General features: G+C 37.5%; 1 non-coding gene across 1 annotated transcript; it reads right to left on the reverse strand.

The window, feature by feature from the left end:
- Positions 1 to 4704: 4704 nt before the first annotated feature.
- On the reverse strand, positions 4705 to 4811 carry LOC120078901. The gene has a single exon (XR_005482176.1). It is a non-coding gene; the product is annotated as a small nucleolar RNA R71 (small nucleolar RNA).
- Between the last annotated feature and the right edge of the window lie 14249 nt (positions 4812 to 19060).

Here is a 19060-nt window from a genome sequence, read left to right on the forward strand (position 1 = left end):
CGTTAAGGGAGCAACTCATCTACTTATTCTAACAAAGGAAAGGAGTGAATTTCATCTTGTGTAGTTGACTTCCTAGCACCCCACTCAGACGAATCCCGAAAATGGTAGGCATACCGAGTCGACGAATCTGGCCACTCTCACCCATGCAAATCAAAGGATCACCTTCATAGATAGGAGCTCGCAATTCACTCAGGATTAAGGTCAAGTCACCTATGGTCATCCTCGTGAAACGTAAGTCTCTTCTAGTAACGATGTTAGAAAGAGAAACTAATTATTTTGTTTTCTGGTATTATACAAACTCTTTGTATAGGATACCTCTACTCACATATCTCCACATAAATGATCAGGATTAGATAATTTGTAACATTTTACAATAATTGTAAAAATTACAAATTGGGTCGTATTCGTACTGTCACCAGGATAAGGTACCCGGTCTTATCCATATACAATAGACCATTCAAGTAATCACTTAAACATGATCTACTTGTATGTCTCTATATATATGTTTAAGTTACATAAAATAACCTATGATCTTAGTTTATTAGATTGAGTTAGTGCATATAAATAACAATTATTTTGTTAATAATAATTTATTTATACAAGTTTATAAACTATGAGAATATGAGAAAGATTTAAGACACCAATCCTAACAACGCAAACTTTGTTTTTAATACTAATATCTATACTTAATTTAAAATAATTATAATTAATTAAAGTTCACTATTTTTTATCAATATTAAAATTAATTTTAAAATTTTACTTTATATTATTTTAAATTAATTAATAGACATTAATGTTAATCTCAAGGGTATTTAATTAAAAAACGTGGTTAAAAGTATAAATTTAGAAACATAGTGACCAAATTGAAACAAAACTCAAATCTTAAGATAAATTGTAACGTTTTGAAACTATCAAATGAATACTAAATCCAACACATAGGGGCCAAAAATGTTTTCTTTTTCTATGAATTATAAAGACTCAGTTGTTACGTAATAAAAATTAATACTTAATTTTGATGACTTCTTTTTTATGATAGGTATTACAACATTAGAATTTTCAAAATATAGAGATTAACTTGTAATTTTTTTAAATTTGAAGAATAAATTGTTTCAAATTTAAAAATGTAGGAACTACATCATTTTATGCAAGTTTAAGGATAAAAAATATTTCTTTAAACACAATAATATATTTTTCTCAAAAAAAGAAAGAAAAAGGACAAATATCAATTGATACTCTAAACTTGGGAGCTATATTAGTGTATCAATTTACACTCTCTTCCATATTTTTATTTTAGTCAATTAAATTACCAAATTTTCATAAGTTAATCAATTAATATGATTCATTATGATTATCTTTGAAAATCTAAATGTGTGTAAACTTTTTTAAATATTTGTTTTACAAATAGACGATGAGAATAAATATAATGACGATTCTCAAAGCCAAAGAACTAAATTGATTCATTTATTAAAGCCTATAATTTAATTGATATAAGTTTTATATGAGGTTTTCTCAAATGAAATACAACGAAGAATGTAAATAAATGCAATCTGTTGGGAATGACTTTTGGGCTAAAGCCCATAGCAAAAGAAGAGGAACCAAGAAGGGAATTGTCCAACATTGGATGTTTTAACAATGCCAGAAGGGTATAAATACAGAGGCATTCTAAGGAGCTTCTAATGTGTAGTTGTTGTGGAAACAAAGACTTCTCCCACACACGCGCGTCGCCGTTGCTATCCGGTCAAGTAGGTTCGGGTAACTGACTTGCACGAAAACATCTTATTTTTACTACCTCTCCTTCTAAACTTTTTACCCTTTTTTTTAAAACGTTTGTCTTAATTTCAGACAATTAATTTTTTTTGCCTATTTTCAACCTATTGGAATTCTTCCCGTTGCCTTAGCTGTCACTCGGTCTTATTCTTCCTTGTTCATAATCAGTAAGTTGTACAGAAAACGGTATTGCAATTTTTATTCCTTCTTCTTCCCACTGTTTTGTCCATTTTCTGAGAAAATTCTAATTTCCAACGATTCTAATCCTTTCTATGGTGAGTGCATGCTTGAGTTAGGAAGTTGTGTTATTGGGGAGCAACCAACATTCCCGATTTAGCACCGTGGTCGCATAAGATTTTTTCTTTCAAGGCAGTGCTCCATCCACGACACAACGATGTTCGACATTTGGTTCTTACAAATTAAAAGCAAAAATATATTCTTATTCTCTTCCTCCAAAATTTCAAATAGGAACAGGAAGGTTCTTCTCGATCTATCTAGATTGGAGCCACTAGACGAATCAAACTACCAACGTTCGTCTCAGAAGCCCTTAATCTTCTTTGAGCAACTGGAGATCGATTAACTCCTTACCATTTCCAGATCTGATAAAGGTGAGGCTACTGTGACTATCAATTCGAACAGTTCCAAGGTTACGGATAACGGGCAGAAATGCACGTTATTACAGTGCTAAGTTATTAAACAATGAAGGTTTGCGTTGATAAGATATGTTAAATTGTGTCAAAAAAGAATTAAGTTCATAACATTGCGGTCGCATGCGTTCATCGCATAAAAATAGTTAACTTTTGTATTTTTATGCAGAATATGCGTTGACGCAAGGTGAAAAGCGCGATTACAAGAAATCAATAGTTGAGCGCAGCATTACTGCAAGACTTTGCGGTGATTTGTGCTCGCAAACATCTGCTCAAGAAGGATTTCTGCATAGAACCGGTGCAACTTGATGGGTGCATCTTGGTGAAAAGCATAATTAATCACGATGGAACAGAAAGCTGATGACGGTCGAATCCAAATTAAGTTGACAAACTGCTAACGATAACAAGTACACTAAGCTTTTCAGTGACAAATATTCGACGAATCAGTCAGAGAATTAAAGCCATCTCATCTGTGCAATCGTAAGAGAGAAGCCGCCTTTCACCCTGAAGCTCTATAAATACCGAAGGCAACCTTCAGAAAAGGGGTTCAGTTAGTTCAGCGAGTTCGGAGAGTTAGAGAATTTTGCCTTAGATAGATTAGCTTTGTTCTTAGATTTTCTTTTCCTTAAGGCAGAATAGAGAGAAGCGAGATTGTGTCGATAGATCATTCCAGTGAACTTGGGAGAGTGCCGGAAGCATCAAGATCGGAGAGAGGGTCAGCTTCTGCGGAAGCAGGAATATATTTTAAATAGAATAGAGTTGATAGTGTAAAGGCCTTGGGAAGTAAGGGATTGCTACCAGGCGCTCAATCCTTATCTTCCATTGTCATTTTGTACTCATACTTATCTATATAAATGGAATTTACTTCTTTATATCTGTTCACTCTCTGTTTATTACGCATGAGTAGCTAAATCTGTCGAATGGGTTGAGAAGTATTTAGCTAGCTTAACTGGGGATATTCACTTTATGTGATTATCTTGTATTAAGTATGCTTCATTCGTCCACTAGAGATACTCAAGAGGGTAGTCTAAGGACAAGATCTAGGTTTGGAAAAGCCAAGTTAGAATCTAGGCTTGGGAGAGTCAGATTAGAATGTATAATCAAGAGATAGGAGCTTAGGAATAAGCACTGTTTGCTATTAACACATCGCATGCATCCTAGAGATAGGATATGATTGTGTGCAGTCACCTTGTCTTTGTGTGCATCGTGCATCATCGCATAGAAAAAGAGTAGAGACTTAGGAATAAGCTCTATGGACATTATTGCATTCAACACATGCGTCCTAGACTTAGGAGCACCGCATTTGCATTGGAAAATGATTGTTGTTGCATGAGTGTAGCATGATCGCATAATCTGACACATTCCCAGGAAACACTAGCTAAAGACCTTCTCAACCCGTTCCTCTGCATACTCAGTGTATCTACCGCATAATTGAACTTTTTCTCAAATTCGCCTCATTTATTTATTTTATTATTGCAACAACAACCCAAACAACTACTTAATTTATTTGGTTACCGCAAAGTCTTTTGAGAAATTACCATCGCATATCATTTTCCCAAGTCTCTGAGTTCGACCTGTCTCTTATACACATCTAGATGTGTATAAGAGACAGCTTGTTGCTCAACGCAGTTCTATCAATGCATCTCAGTCCATAATTTCATCACATAAAATAATGCATCAAGTTTTTGGCGCCGTTGCCGGGGACTTTGGCAATTCAGTGTGCTAACGGTAACTTTTCTGATTTCTTTGCAGCTCTCAATCTCTGATGAATTACGACCCAGAGATTGAGAGAACGTTCCGACGATGACTAAAAGACAACTACCAACAACAAGAAAAGACCCCAATGGCGGAATAACTGGAAGAAGGGGCCGCAAACGCAAACAATATAATGGCCAACCCCATCCTTTTGGCGAATGACCGCAATAGACCCATTCGGAACTATGCATTATCAAACCTCTACGATTTCTCTCCTGGAATCATGATGCCAGCGTTAGACGGATCGAGGTTTGAAATGAAATCGGTAATGTTGCAGATGATCCAGGCTGCTGGGCAGTTTGGAGGGAGGTGTGGCGAAGACCCGCACGTCCACCTCCAGAGCTTCATAGACATCTGCAACACTTTTGTGTTCCCGGATATCTCCACCGAGGAAGTTCGACTCACTCTGTTCCCATTTTTCTTATGTGATCAAGCAAGAAAATGGGCGTATTTTCTCGAACTGGGGGAGATAACCTCGTGGGAACAAGTCGTCAAAAAGTTTATGAAGAAATATTTCCCACCAACCGAGAATGCTAGGAGAAGGAAATTAATAACAAATTTTGAACAAGAAAATGTGGAATCACTCAGCGATGCTTGGGCGAGGTTCAAGAGGCTGGTAAGAGACTGTCCACATAATGGCTTACCAGACTGCTTACAGATGGAGAATTTTTACCAAGGACTGAACCTTGCTTCGCAGACTGCTACCAATGCGGCAGCAACTGGTGGTTTACTTGACAAAACATATGAGGAGGCCAAGAGTATACTTGATCGCATTTCTAAAAATCACGAGGATTGGTAGGAAAGCGATCAAAGATTAAGAATTAAAGACAATGATGTAAACAATGGGGCCATCGTATCCCTTCGAATCAAATGACTACGATGATGAGTTTGATATAAGGCATCGCAATTAACAACACGGGAGCGAAGAAAGGGCAAGTCAACGTAATTGCTCAAACGACTGCAAGTTATGTCATCTATAGAGATGCTCATTCGATGGAAGAATACCCAGAAAATCCGCAGTCAGTGTGTTTCATAAAGAACAATCCCTACTCCGATACATACAACCTCCGGTGGAGAAACCACCCAAAAAGGAGGGCCACCCGGATTTTTCCCACAAAACAACGGTCCAACGCATAACCAAGCTAGCAGCTCGCAAACACTGCAATCTTCGTACTTAGAGAGCTTGTTGAAGTAGTACATTGAGAAAATTGAATCAGTGCTTCAGAATTAAGTAACATCCATTTGAAATCTCAAAATTCAGCTGGGACAAATTGCCGGCAAGCTAAAAAATAGACCGCAAGGAGCTTTGCCGAGCTCAACTGCACTATCGCGCAACACTGGGGGTACAGGGAAAGAACAATGCTTAGCAGTCTCCTTGCTAAGCGACAATATGACTGCGGAAGTAAAGGAGGAACCCATCACGAACAACTTGAATGCAGTGACAACCGAGGACCCGTTGACTTATAATTCGAAAAAGCCTGAAAAGATGAACCCCGAAGTTGTATCCACCCTCAAGTCTTCAGAACATGAGACAGAAGAAGTCCAGCTACCACCAGCCCCGCAAGGATTGAAAGAAAAACAAAATGATGAAGAAAAGATCACGATAGTGGCAGCAACGCAAAATGTCATGATCCCACAAAAAATGTGCGACCTAGGAATCTTCATGATACCATGCTTCATTGGAGGGGTCTATAATGGCCAAGTACTATGCGATCTTGGAGTGAGTATAAACGTAATGTCGCTATCAATCTTCAAACGATTGAATATTGGCACACTTACGCCCACGACAGAGACTCTCTTACTTGCGGATAGATCTCGAATACACCTTGAAGGAGAGTTGAAAGACGCCGCAATCTCAATTGATAAATTCATCTTACCGATAGACTTCATCATTTTGGATTGTAAAGTGGACAAAGATGCGCCCATCATATTGGGACGACCATTCCTCTCAACCGGTTGTGCCCAAATTGATGTGCACAAGGGGGAAATCATAATGAACATCAATAAGGAAAAGCTCCAGATTAAGGCAGTCAAGATTCCAGAAGATCGAGAAAGAAGAAAAAGCCACTGTGGACGTGAAAAGCCCAACTTGGAATAAGCGATCCCTGAGTTACTATATGACTCAACCTCATCAGGGAAGCAATCCTTTTGAATATTCTTTTTCCTACATCAATACTTCATGAACTTTCATGACTTTGTTATTATCATTTATCTATCTACAGTCTATTTCTTTATCTAAAAAAAAAATGTGATCGTGTTGAACGATTGCAGTGAAAGATTTTGTTAACTCTTTTTTTAGTATTATTTGACCCTCTCAATGTTTTTCTTGCAATGATCGCGGTGAATGATTGTGGAGGTGCTACGCGAAGATAAAATTTCTTTATTCTGTCATTGCAATCCAAAGGAAGTAGATCACAGTAGAGCAAGATACGTCAACAAACAATGCGAGCGACAGCGCAAATTTAGGGGTTGTATTTTTCCTTCACTTTATTCCAAATTCTGCACTATCGCATCATACTTTATTCCAAAGTGGAACCGACCTACTAGATGAACTCCCATCAACAACTCTTGCTGATGTAGCAGGCTCTTCAACAACTCTGGTTGAAGTTTCAGTAGTTTCATTGGAAAGCTCACGCAACACGACTTTACTTCGTGGATTGTGCTCCCTTATATGATCCTCCTCCAGGAAAGTAGCGTTTGTTGAAACAAGCACCCTATTTTTCGATGGATAATAAAAAAAAAAGCCCCTTGTGCACCTTTGGGGTAGCCTACAAAGAGGCATAACCTCGACCGTGGTTCCAACTTCTTGGGATTTGCCTCAAGCACATGTGCAGGGCAACCCCAAATGCAGAGTGAAAACGTAAACTAGCTTTACGCCCGTTCCACAACTCCAGAGGTGTTATTGCTTGAAGGAACACAGTTGGAGTATGTAAACCGCAGTCTCCACTACGAAACCCCAAAACGAGTCCGGTAAGGAAGCGTAACTTCATCATCGAACAAAACTAGGTTCCAACAAGGTTCTTATTTCTCCTCTCCGTTACACCATTTAGTGAGGTATACCTGGTGCTGAGAGTTGAGAAACGATTCCATATTTTATCAAATAGTGCTGGAATTACGAGTCCCAAAAACTCTCCACTCGATCTGATCGAAGTTTTTAATCTGTCTATCCAATGCGTTTTCACTTCAACCTTGAACTTCTTTTTGAAACTTTTGAAAGGATTCAGGACTTCCATTGCATAAGAAATAAAACATACCCAAACCTAGAATAATCATCAAGAAAATGATAAAATACTCATAGGACCACAAAGGTTAGGATATACTAACTCAAGAGGCTTTTTGCTCGATAACCTTTTCCAATAGAAGTCGTTAGTCATCTTACCCTCAAGGCAAGATTCACACAATGGTAAAGAATTTCTTCTAACTCACTTAGAAGTCCATTCTTCACCAATCTCTCAATCCTATTGAGATTTGATTGCCATAATTGAAGATGCCAAAGTGGCATTTTCTTTTGGAGAAATAACGTCGACTTTAGTTTGAGTTACGCAGTTTTAAACAATTTGGCCTAACGGCCTTCGCACATACAAGTTATTTTCCAGAAATACCCTGTACAAATTTAACCACCATTCTTTATGAATAAACGCTTTATCAACATTAAATGAAATAGTATATTTACATTGTAGCAAGCACTTTATTAGAAATAAAGTTCCTCTTAAGTTCAGGAACAATATTATACATCATTCAAAATTAGAAAAGCTATTTTTGTAAAGATAACTGGAGCCCTCCCACTGCCACAAACTAAGATGACTGCCCGGTGCCTACTCGCATCATCATTGCACTAGCCTCCAGTTATCGCCAAGATCTAATCCCCTGAAAAGAAGAACAAACGTATTAGTGGTACCCGAATCAATTATCCAGGAAAAATCATCATTCTCTACTAAACAAGTTTCAAATACAAGTAATCATATTTACCTTTATTTGTCTTGACCTGAGCCTTGACGGTCTTCCATTCCTTCAGCCAGCGAGGACAGCTTCTCTTCCAGTGTCCATCCTAGTTGTAGTGGAAACATTTTCCTTTTATCAACCGGCAGTGGATGCCTTCTTGGGGCGACAAGCGGTGGGTTAGCAGATACCTTCCCTTTTCCCTTACCACCCTTCTTCTTCTTCTCCTTTGCAGAGTTAGAAGTAGAAGGTGCAGACTTCGTTCTTGAGGTCGAACCTCTATGGAACATTCTGGAAGATGAAGCAACATTTTCCTCACCCTTCTTCCTCTCTTTACTTTTCATTAATGATTGGTAGGTCTGCAACTCGTTGAGGAGATTTGTAAGGTTGTATTTCACTTTGTTAAGAATCACATTACTAACAAAGTGCAGGAAGCTCTCTGGCAAAAAATGCAGGATTATGCTAACTTGGCTACCCTCATCGATGGTAGACCCATTCAACTCCACCACATTGAAGTGGACCATCATGTTAAGCATATGTTCATGAACAAATGTGCCTTCTTCCATTTTGGAGTTGAATATATATTTAAGAGCCTCGTGCATGAGCTGTTCAAACAGTTCTCCAAACATTCCCCATAGGGATTCCATGATCTCACTCGCTGAGACCATGGGCTCATGTTTCTTGACCAAGACTTTAGAAAGACTTACTAAGATATAGGCTCAAACCTTCTCATTTGCCTGTGTCCACCGCTCGTATGTCTCACGAACATTTCGAGTAGCATTGAGAGCTGGAATAGAAGGACAGACCTCCATAAGGGCAAACATGAGATCCTTGATAATTAGTATCGTCGTGATCATGTGTTTCCATGTTGAAAAATTATCCTCAGTTAATTTCTCGACGCTAAGCAAAGCTAAAGTGGCTGTGGCCATTTTTCAAAAGATTGTTGCTGAAAAACGAAAAAAACTTTAATTAAATTTTGCTAAACCACATTTTAACCAATTAATTTTGCAAAATAATTTCAAGTACCCTAAGTGAAAGAGTTCTATTTTGCAATGATGCCCCAGTGAGGCAGGACAAACTATTGGGGTTGATGCCCTAAAGTCTCGTGTCCTGTAGTTTGTAAACGATTTGTACGAACGCTTGTGTTGTATAATATATGATATTTACTTGACATCTTGTATTTTGCTCAGTTCCTTATTTTATTTGCTTTACCACAAACCAAAAAACATAAAATCCCTAGTTATCTGTATGTGACTCAAGCATGTATGTGGTGAGATACAAGTGGATCATCTCTTGAGTGATAACCAAAATGGTCTGAAGTATATGGACATAGGAGGGAAACCTTATCCTAGTCTGTAGTATATGGACAGATGCGGCTCGCTTTATGGAATGGTGCAAGTGCTATGACTTATTACAGATGGTCTGATTTTGATCATTCGTATTGGGGACATGCGAGCGAGGGCGTCTTATACAAAGAGTTTGTATAAGACCTGACCACGAAGTGTTAACGTCTCGTTATATAACACTGTTCATGACAGAGATTTCACTTCACTAGGATGACCATAGGTAACATGACCTCAATCCTGAGTGAGTTGGGAAATCTTGCCATTGAGGGCGGTCCTTTGATTTGTATGGGTGCGAGTAGCTAGGTTGCCAATTCAAACCTACCATTTTGGGGATTCGTCTAATTTGAGAGCTGAAAACTCAGCTACACAAGATGGAATTCACTTCTTCCCCGAGGTAGGGGTAAGTAGATAGATCGCTCCCTTAAGGGTAGATTCCGAGGCTTGAACGATGCGGCGCCACACACCTTTTCTTGGCATGAAAGGTGTTCTCACATAGTTGGACTATGTTGTATTGTTCATTAGAGGAATCAGTGGTACTTAAGGAGTGAGATGTAACTAAAGGGGCAAAACAGTAATTTGGCCCAACTGTACTTACGAGCATCTGTGAAGGGTCATCGTACTCATGATTGATTATATCCAATGGACACAGAAATATATCTATGGTAAGAAGAGTTCAGTTATTGGAATTCTTGATAGTTAACAGATGGTGGGTCTCGTGGCTAAAGAGTTTAGTCAGCTATTCACGGACCATTGGAGCTTCAAGCCACAGGTCCATTAGGTCCCCTGGGTAGCTTGGATAAAGTTGAGAACCAGTATTTAGGTTAATTTGAAATGTTCAAATTGACAAGAGAAAGTTCTATTACATATGATATAATTGGACTGGTTAATTATATATGATATAATTTGCTAAACTTATGAGATATATTATTTTGAAGGAAATTAGATATAAATATGATTTAGGTCAAGTAGAGGAGAAAATACATAGTAGATATGTGATCTCAAACTATAGAATAAAAATATAATATGATTATATTTATTAATATTTTAGTTGGTTAATTATATGATAATTAACCCAAAAATCACGTTTGGACGTGGGTTAGTGGGAATGAGTCGGTTATTGTAACCGATGAAATAAAAATGAAATTGTTTCATTTCGAATCGTCGTCCAAAAAGAAAAAGAGAAGAGTGCGCTGGTGAAAAGGAAACTATCGCTTAAGAAAATTGAGAGCCTATACGATAGTCCTCTCCGTTTGTCCTCCTCGCGCCTAAACGATCGCACACTAGTTTCAACACGATCGCATAGCTTCTCTAAACGATCGTAGTGTGTGTCAAGTTTGCTAAACAATCGTATACCTTTTTCTAAATGATCGTTCAGTAAAACCTACACGATCGTGTAGTATCTCTTAAACGATATGCATCGTGCTATGCGATATGTGATAGCACTTTTCCCTCCCACTTGCTTATCACCTACACGATCATTGCTTCCTCCTTCCTCTACCAAATTCACCAAAGACCACGCTTTGGGTTCTCACTCCGAGAATACCCGGGGCTCTTTTCTGGTGGTGTCGTCCTCGCGACTTGGTGCTCGTGCTGCTATTGTTGACGCTGCTACATTGACAATTGGGTGGAGGTTTTCGTTGTATTAAGTTCCAAAGTTCGAAGATTGTCTTCAACTGGTATGGCACTCTCTCCCTTGGTATATCTTGTTTATAGCATGTCGCTAATTAAGATTTGTTTGCATAACTGTACGTATGAATGTATATTGTTGTATTTCGGTCATCGTGAGATCAGAGCGATCCGAACGTGCTCATGGAACTCTTCGGTAAGAGATCTTTCAATTGGTATCAGAGTCAAGTTCTGATACTTCGATTTCATAAGTTGCAACAAAATGACATTTACATTCATGGTGGGTGCATTTTTACACTGTTTAATGGTTAAATTTGCTGTGGATATGCGAATTAATGGATGTTTTCAGGATGATTATCCGTGGTTTGATTTAGATCTCACGGTGTGGACTATATAGGAGAAAAGTGAAAGGTTTAAGTGAAGCATCATATGTCCTAAGTACCTCCCACTGAATGTTCTACCTAGGGGTTATTAACCTAGACAATCCGGCTACTGATTTTAATCTAAGTCATCTATTTAGTCCACTCATAAACAACTTTTATCTATGAATTATGAATAAGTTCAAGTAGTCACATTTAAACATTTTAATGGACTATTCTTAACGTGCATGCATGCATCAAATCTATCTAATTCACCTTTCTAGGTAAGTTCCCAGGTAGGGATGTTATGTTTCTGTCTACTTAAATACCCCAGCCTAGACAGAACCCACCTTAGACAAAAGCTCCCTTAGAGATAGATTTGCTACACTTTAACCTTTTATAAGTCAATTTAGTCCTATTAAACTGATTAAAAGATTAAAGCCTAATGGTTGCTAATCATATTAGAACCGTGATCTTAGGTCTACGTGATCCAAGTTTTAAACATTTTAAAACCATGAATTCTAAGTGAGCATGCATGTCTTTCTTATTGCTTTTAGTACTAATTTCTCTTTAACCATTAAAAAGAAACAACTAAAACCACATTGCACACAACTAGGTGTTTATAACGCTTATAAAGAAACCTATGTTTCATGCTTCATGCAATGTTCGGTCATTACTATACATAACTTTTATATACGCATAATAACCAAGCAAACATGCTTTCCATACATCTTTATACTATAACAATTATAATATAAAGATGATGCATGTCATTGCTTTTTATGCATGCATAAATATAACTCTTATATTATATGATGCATGAGCATGCTCTTACATAATTAAATCATGCTTCTCTAAATTGTAACATTTACAATAAAGAGATGATGCATGACCAATATATAACCTAAGGTGGGATTTACTATATGTGCATACCAAATGACATATAAAAACCATACATCTCATGTAAAAAAACCAAGGATTAATGAACCGGGATAAACCTTTACAAAATTGAAATGAAATAACTTTATCTATTACATTTTCCATCGAGCAAACCGGTTCACAGGCGAACCACGTTTTGAACCGCCAGGAGAACTTCATCATTTAGTAAACACCGCAGGTAAACGATCGCTTAGTGCACATTAGACGATAACACAAAAGCTAAACGATCACTTAGACGACAACAAGGCTGCGAAGCCTGATCGTCTAGGTGACTGCTTAACGCGGTGAAAGGTAAACGATACATCGTGATTGTTTAGAAAGTTACTAAGCGATGAACCTTGCTGAGCTAAATGATCGTCTAGTGTGCACGCTGGTTAAACGATAACCGAGCATTTGATACTCAGCGATCGCTTACCCCATCGTCTACACGACCCGATCAACCCTTGATCGTCTTCTTCCTCGAAGAACAGAAACCCTTGCTTCGAACTTCTTCACGAATGACTCAAGACTCAAACTGACTTTGAATTACAGACTCGATTACAATTAATTATGCCAAAAAACGCAAGGGCCTTTACAATTAACCAAAAATGCAAAAGAATTAAATCAAATCGAGTAATATCCCAGAAAACTCCATTAATTCGCACATCCACAAACAATTTAACAATTAAACAGAGAGAAGATATACACCCACCGCGAATGTATATGCAATTTGTTGCATCAATGAAATTGGAATATCAGAACCTTGCTCTGATACCAATCGAAGGAACTTTTAAACAAGAGTATCCAGGAACGTGTTCGGATCTTTCCTATTTCATTACGACCGAATTACCACACACACATTCTAACAAACAGGTATGCATTTTAACACTAATTATAGGCATGTTTTGATAAATAAAATACAATAGATTGAGTAAACATACCAGTTGAAGACTGTCTTCACTTGAACTCAATCCAGTGGAAACGACTCCTCTACGAACCAAATCGCCCAGCAATCAGTCGCCTACCAGCACCACGATCGTCTACACGAACGGCAGCGCACGAACAAGCAGTAACTAGGGACGACACCACCACTTAAAGCCCTTGGTATTCTCAGAGCAAGAATCCAAAGAGTGGACTTTGATGGAATTGGTAGAGGAAGGAGGAAAGAACGATCATGTAAAACGAAAAGCAAGTGAGAGATAGTAGGTGACTATAGTATAGTTGGGTGCTCGCCGCTTAGAGAAAGGTACACAATCGTGTAGGTTTTACTAAGCGATCATTTAGAAAAGCTCAGCACACTAAGCGATCATTTAGAGAAACTGAGTGATCGTTTAGTGCGCGGGGTGTGCGATCGTTTAGGCGATGGGCACTATCGTATAGGCTCTCAACTAAGCGATCATGAAGTTTCCACACTGTGAGCGATTTTTTTGAACCCTTTGCAAAATGAAAATAAATTTCGTTTTATTCTTCAGTTACAATAACAAAAATTGATCTTCCTACTTACGCACGATTTAGGAGAAATTCTCGGCCAATTTTCATATAATCGACTAATTAAATAAATCATGAATATAATCATATTATATTCTTAACCTATAGTTTGATATCATATATCTATTATAGTAATTTCTCCTCCACTTGATATAAATCATATTTATATCTAATTTCCTCCAAAATAATGTATCTCATTCATTTAGTCAATTATATCATATATAATTAACCAGTTCAATTATATCATATATAATCGAACTCCCTCTTGTCAATTTGAATATTTCAAACTGACCCAAAAAATTATTCTCTACTTTATCCAAGCTACTAAAGGGAACTTATGGACCTATGGCTCAAAGCTCCAACGGTAAGTGAATAGCTGACTAAACTCTTTAGCTACGAGACCCACCATCTGTTAACTGCCAGGCATTCCACTAAAGACCAACAGCTAAATTCTTCTTACCATATATATATTTCTATCCATCGAATATAACCAATCATGAGTACGATGACTCTTCACAGATGCTCATAAGTATAGCTGGGCCAATTTACCCTTTTTTCCTTATAGTTACATCTCACTCCTTAAGTACCACTGATTCCTCTAATGAACAATACAACGTAAATTCAACTATGTGTGAACACCTCTCGGCTCAATAGAAGGTGTGTGGCACCACATCGTTCAAGCCCTAGAATCAACCCTTAAGGGAGATATCTATCCACTTGCCCTTGCTTCTGGGAAGGAGTGAATTCTATCTTATGTAGCTAAGTTTTTAGCTCTCAAATCAGACGAATCCTCAAAATGGTAGGTTTGAGTCGGCGACTTGGCCACTCACACCCATACAAAACAAAGAACCGCCCTCAATGGCAGGAGTTCCCAACTCACTCAGGATTAAGGTCATGTTACCTATGGTCATCCTAGTGAAGTAAAGTCTCTGTCATGAACGGTATCATATAACGAGATGTTAACACTTCGTGGTCAGGTCTTATACAAACTCTTTATATAAGATGCCCCTGCTCGCATGTCCCCTACACGAATAATCAGGATCAGACCATCTATGATAAGTCACAACAATTGTGACCATTCCACAAAGCGGGTCGCATCCATAGCGTTACTAGGATAAGGTTTCCCTCCTATATCCATATACTACTGACCATTTTGGTTATCACTTAAGACATGATCCAGTTATATGTCACCACATACATGCTTAAGTTACATCTAGATAATCAGGGATTTTAGGTTTATTGGTTTGTGGTAAAGAAAATAAAACAAACAACTGAGAAAAATCAAGAAATGAAGTAAAATATCATATATTATACAACACAAGCGTTCGTACAAACCGTTTACAAACTACAGGACACAAGACTTTAGGGCATCAACTCTAACAACCTCTACATCCTTTAGTACCAGTGCCTCACTAATGAACAACTTGTTTATGGTCCAATCATTAAACAAAAATCCCCTCTCGAGCCAGTGAGAAGGTAGGGCCTTTTGTTCAAGTCCTGAAGACACCAGTTAAGGGAACACTCATCTATTTACTCTAAAGACGGGAAGGAGTGAAATCCATCTTGTATGTATATGTTCCTAAGTACCCACTCGGTTTTATCCCCAAAATGGCAGGTATATTGAGTCGGCGAACTGGCCACTCTCCCTCATAATAATCAAAGGACAATCCCTTGTGAACAGAAGTTCATAAAATACTCAGGAGTAAGACTAAGTTGCCTAGGTCATCCTATTGAAATAGAAACCTAACTAGTCAACAGAGTTTCATCTGGTGGTTACTATTTCGCAGTCTGGTCTTATACAAACTCATTGCACAGGATACCCCCACTCACGTGTCTCTTACACGAATGCGTTGGATCACTGCGTTTATATCAAATACAAAGTGGATTGTATCCATAGTGTTACCAGGATAAGGTACATAACCTTATCCCTATCTATAGACCCTTTAGGTTATATCTTGAACATTGATCCCTATATGTCTCTACATATAGTTTGAGACTCTCAAGAAAACCTAGGATGTTAGTTTATTGAATTTTAGGGTTAATAAGACAAAATTAAATAAAACATCATTAACACTTAATGATAAAAACATTAATAATATTTATTAAAGACGGTCATTTAATTACATTCACTATCTATGAGTTTTAGGGCATAAAACCCAATAAACTCCCAGTTAAACTAAAACTCTTGTTAGTGGGATGTACATTACATGGAACAATGGGGATGTTACAAAAACAAAGTGAAATACAATAAACTAGCATCTCATACCCATTATACATCTCTCACTTGCCCTATATTACACAATATACATATCTTGCAGACCTAGATTCTCTAGATGACTCTCGAACACTTTAGCCAAGAGAGCCTTTGTAAATGGATCAATAATATTGTGCTTCGATGAGATCTTTGTAACGATCAGATCTCCTTGTTGTACAATCTCCCGTATCAGATGATAGTTCCTTTCAATGTGCTTTCCTCGTTTGTGGCTACGAGGTTCTTTCGAGTTGGTCACAGCCCCACTGTTTTCACAATATAAGGTGATCGGCAAGTTCATGTTTAGAACAACTTCTAAATCACATAGGAACTTCCTTCGCCAAACTGCCTCCTTTGCTGCTTCACAAGCAGCTACATACTCAACCTCTATGGTTGAGTCTACAATGCATTCTTGCTTGATGCTATGTCATACTACAACTCTCCCCAGTTCAAGGTGAATACTGATCCTGACGTAGACATCCTAGAATCCTTGTTAGTTTAGAAATTAGAGTCCGTGTATCCCATAAGGATAAAATCCTTAGCTCTATACATGAGCATATAATCCCTCGTTCTACTAAGATATTTGAGGATATTCTTAACTGAAATCTAGGGGTCTAACCTCGGATTGGACTGGTACCTACTGACTATTCCCACTATATAACAAATGTTAGGCCAAATGCATAGCATAACATACATTAAGCTGCTCATAGCTGAGGCATAGGAAATACGTCTCATGTTTTCAACTTCTTGAGGTGTCTTAGGACACTATTCCTTAGACAAGTGAACTTCATTCCTAAAAGGCAATGAACCCTTCTTAGAGTTCTGCATTGAATATCGAATCAACATCTTGTCGATATAAGTTACTTGAGACATAGTTAGCTTTTTGTTCTTATGATCCCTAATGATTTGAATCCTAAGAACATATTGCGTCTCTCCCAAATGTTTCATTTGAAATTGGGCTGCTAGCCACTTTTTAACATTAGTAAGGTATCCTACATCATTCCTAATGAGTAGGATATCGTCCACATAAAGTATTAAGAAAGCTACTGTATCGTTGATGATTTTCTCATCAACTTTTGGTCAAAACCAAAAGATTTGATCGCAATATCAAGCCTGATATTCGAAGATCTGGATGTCTGTTTCAACCCATGAATGAATTGATTTAGTTTGTAAACTTTTTGCTCTTGACCTTGGGCTATGAACCTCTCGGGCTGAGACATAAAGATATTTTCTTCAAGACTGTCATTCAAAAAGGTTGTCTTGACATTCATTTTCCATATCTCATGGTCATAACATGTGGCTATGGATAAGAGAATTATTATAGACTTAAGCATAATAACAGAGGAAAAAGTTCCCTCATAATCAACCCCTTCTCTTTGGGCATAACCCTTTGCTATGAGTCTAGCTTTGAAGGTCTGTACCTTCCCAGCTACATCTTTCTTTCTCTTATAGATCCATTTACACTCTATGGGTTTAACCCCTTTAGGTGGATCTACAAGATCCTATACTGAATTGAAGTACATCGGCTCTATTTCAAGGTTCATGGCTTTGATCCATTGCTCTTTGTCTACGTTATTCATTGCTTGTCGATAAGACAATGGATCCTCAACACCATCATTTGGTATGATGACCTGAGTTTCAGTTAAACCCAAGTAACGGTCAGGTTGTGCTACAATCCTCCCATTATGTCGAGGCACTCTCAACGATTGAGAAGGACAAGAATGACTTGAAGTGTTAGTCCCTTCATTAACTCTTGATGAAGGACCATCATCATCAACAACAACTCTTGTTCATTCTTAAGTATCTTCATTTAATACTAATTTGCTTCAGGGTTTATGATCTCGCATGTGGTTTTTTTCCAAGAATGTAGTTACAAACACTTTGTTGTTTTTTTGTGGATCGAAGAATAGACAACCTCTCGTTTCCTTAAGGTAACCCACAAATTGGCATAATCTTGAACGTGGTTCCAATTTCTTAGGATTTGTCACTAGCATATGTGCTGGACAACCCCAGATCCTAAAGTAGTGCAAACTAGGTTTATGCCCCCTAACCAATAACTCAAAAGTTGTTTCAGAAACACTGTTCGACAGAATGTTGTTCGAGATATGAATTGCAGTCTCTACTGCATACCCCCAAAATGAGCTAGGCAATTGAGCATAGTTCATCATAGAACAGACCATGTCTAATAAGGTTCCATTTCTCCAGTTTGATATACCGTTTTGCTGAAGTGTACTAGATGCTGAGAGTTGAGATTGGATTCCATGTTCTATCATATAGTCTTGGAATCTTAAATCTATATACTCTCCACCTCGATCAGATCGAAGTGTTTTAATAGTCTTACCTAACAGATTTTCAACTTCTTCCTTATACTCCTTGAACTTTTCAAGGGCTTCAAACTTATGTTTCATTAGGTATAAGTAACCATACCTCGAATAATCATCTATAAAAGAGATGAAGAATTTGTACCCTCATCTAGCTTTTACATTCATTGGACTATAAAGATCCGAATGTATGAGTTCTAAGGGCTCTTTGGCTTTATAACCTTTTCCACTAAAATATCTTTTAGTCATTTTACCCCCAAAGAGAGATTCACATGGAGGTAATGAATCATCGTCTAACTCACTTCGAAGCCATTCTTTACCAATCTTCCGATCCTATCGAGATTAATGTGACATAACCTTAAGTGTCGAAGATAAGTATTATTGTTACTTGGAGAAATTATTTGCCTTTTAGTTTGAGTATTAGCAATATTAAACATCTCATGATTTAAAAATATTTTTGTTTCGGTTGGTCTTAACACATACAAGTTCTTTTCTAATTTAGCTGAACAAATATATACCCCATTTTTTTTTAAATGAACGCTTCATTATTTGTAAAAAGTACTGACTATATATGTTCAATTAATCAGAAAATAGATACTAAGTTCCTTTTCATTTTAGGAACAATATACAGACTTTCTAAGAA

The sequence above is a fragment of the Benincasa hispida genome, chromosome 5 (assembly GCF_009727055.1).
Source record: "Benincasa hispida cultivar B227 chromosome 5, ASM972705v1, whole genome shotgun sequence".
Lineage (NCBI taxonomy): Eukaryota > Viridiplantae > Streptophyta > Magnoliopsida > Cucurbitales > Cucurbitaceae > Benincasa > Benincasa hispida.